The following is a 2852-nucleotide window of genomic DNA, read 5'->3' as shown; positions in this document are numbered from 1 at the left end:
ACTTTTTCCCAGCAAAAACTTTGCCTGCTTGGTCTCAGCTTCTGAGTAGATTCAGGCAAACGTCTATTAAAGACACAGGAAAACATCTTTAAAGACGTGTGAAGGCTTAGTAGCATGTCCTGTGGACACTAATGAGAGCTGCCTGCTGAATCTCCATGTGCTGCTTTCCACACTGAGCCTTTTTTGTGTTCTGCACTGAATATCCACTGACCACTGGCTGTATATCACACACTGTGCTAGTCCTTCTGCATGTGTTACAGCATCTGGTGCGTTAGGGGGCTTTTGGGAACTCTTGTTTTGTTTCAGCATAGCATGATGCTCTTTGAAGATTAAGGAGAAAAAAAGAGAAAAAAAGCTCAGTTTGTACCGGTGTAAATTGTGCTGAGATGATGTGGTCAGAAGGGAGAAAGGGAGCCTCTTCCTTCCCGTATCTATCCAAAAAAAGGAGTTCTGTTGTGGCACAGAATGCTACTAAGTCCATGGAGGCTTAGGTATGTGAGACCCTTTGTAGGTGGACATTTATGCTCAAGAAAAATACAGATGTTGTTAAAGTTCACATATCCACATACTCAAGACAAAGCTCAAACCAGCTTAGAGAAAGGAGCATTCCTAGTACTGTTGTCTGTGGGTCCGATCCTAGAGCCTGGGAACCTGCAGAGCTTGTTGGAATTGGTTGCAGGTAGTTAGAGCTGGTTCTGTGTTAAAAATGTTCCTGAAGGACGACATCTTCCTGAAGCCGGCCTTCACTAAAGCAGCCTCTGAAGTCAGTGGATGGTTTGTGTTTGTGATGAAAGAGAGTTACCTCAAGTCAAACAAAGACTTGGAATTGGTTTGCGTGACAAAGTGTCTTTCATGTGAGAATCTGCAAGGGCTTTACAGAAACGTAGGACTGGATGTTTCTTTCATCCCCTCGCCCTGGGACATGGGTCAGTTGAAACATATAAGGATTAAGAAGGCTGTTTGGGATGTGCTCAAATCTGTAATAATCTTACTTTCAGAACAGTAACCTTGAAATAGCTCTCTGAAATCCCATATATGAGAAAACCACATATTTTAGATGACTGTGTATAAGGACAACATTTCGTCTTTAACTCCTAGCACTCCTAGCACTCACAATCACATCTTTCATTCATTTTTAACAAAAAGTAAGTTTTTTTGTTCTTTCACATGTTCATTATTTTTACCAGATTACCATGTTTCAGTGGGATTATTTCTGGCCTAAAATTCATAACTGGACTTCAAAGGCAAAAAGATGGAAATCTTCTGCTGAGTCTTCTGCTGTGAGCTGATGATCTGTGAGTTCAGTGAGACCGCTGCTAAAATATTACAAATGTGATGCCCAAAGCAGAAAGAAAATCTACCATTATGTTCAACAGTAATATTTCCAGAGTTAAGATATTACTGAAAATGTACATAAGCTAATGGGCATTTGTTTACTGATTTCAAGAGGCCTGAGAACTAAGCTTATTGTATGTAGGAGGGAGGTATTTTCTTTCTTTTTGGTGTCATTAAATTGTCATTTCTTCATCTTTGTTCAAGTCTTCTTTCATGGATCAACCATTGATGGCCAAGTGTGTATTCATCTTAGACCTTTTTTTGTGCAGAAGGTTCAAAACGTGGTGTCTCCTGTTTTCCTGAGGTCTACATGGTCTCTGTAGACTCTGTGTTTTTTTGTGCTTTCCTAGGACTACTCTTCTATGAGATACCAGAGCATCTACCTGCAAAAGGGATTGCATTGGCCAGAAACGCTGAGTTCTGCAAGTGTCTTCTGGTCCATAAACTACGCTGCTTGGCTGGCTAGGTCTGTCCACCTGATTGGCCACGACATATCAGAACAGCAATTTTGGTGTTTGTTTTATTTGGGGAGGGTTTTTTTCCATTCTTCTTTGTGTTGATAGTTTTACTTTTTATTTTTTCAGATCCTGCAGAGGTGATGGTGTCCCCTGCATCCTTAGAGCAGGCACAGGCTTCTGTCACTCTGGCAGAGCCTACTGAAGAGGTCTTGGTAAGGGGAAAGGACTAGGTGCAAGCATTTAAATGTCTGTCCCCATATCTTTACATTGGGTTTCAGAGAAATGGAATTTCCCAACTCCTACTTCATTTTTCTCCAACTTTGAGATTCCATGAAGTCAAGGAGTGGAGGAGAATTCAAGGATATGAGGAGAGGAGGAAGGAGGAAAGAGGGAGGCAGCCTCATGACCCATGCGTGTCTTGACGATGCCAACCAGCCCGCTTGGCTCTCGTCTCTTCAATGTTCACTCGGAGGTTTTGCGCGTTCCCACTGGTCAGATTTAGCAGTGGAGCTCTAGCTGTATCTAGGAGATATTTGTCCTTATAAATATCTCCGCTGCTGCAGCTGCAAGAATGAATTTTGCCCCTTTGTGTGTGGTTAGCTTTGGTCTTTCCACTTCTCATCATCTCTGCTGCTGTGTTTTCATTAAAATTTCCATTACTTTGCTTTACCCACTGCAGTTGGAGGCAATTTTGTTTCTTATTGCATTTCTAAGCAAACAAAAGGGAAAAAAAACCTCTCTGAAATAGCCAATCAGAAATCATTCATGGTTTAAAATAACCCACATTAGAAAATGGAGATGCTTGGGAAGAAAAAATAGAGAAGACAGTGACATCCACCTTAAAAAAGCGAGTCTGTTAGGAGGTCATTTTAATTAATTTAGGTCACAGTCTTAGAACCTCAGATATGCCACCAGGGACAGATTAAAATGGTTCAAAACATCTGGACTTGTTCAGGCCACAGGTACAAGAGAGCCCTGTCTTACCCTTTCCCCTTCCCAGCAGTGGATAAATTGACTATCATATGGCTTACTGCGTGAGAGGCTTTCCAATGAAGCTTT

This window comes from Tinamus guttatus, unplaced genomic scaffold (assembly GCF_059628265.1).
Source record: "Tinamus guttatus ecotype Peru unplaced genomic scaffold, ASM5962826v1 Tinamus_guttatus_pri_ptg000039l, whole genome shotgun sequence".
Lineage (NCBI taxonomy): Eukaryota > Metazoa > Chordata > Aves > Tinamiformes > Tinamidae > Tinamus > Tinamus guttatus.
This window is presented reverse-complemented; position numbering follows the sequence as displayed.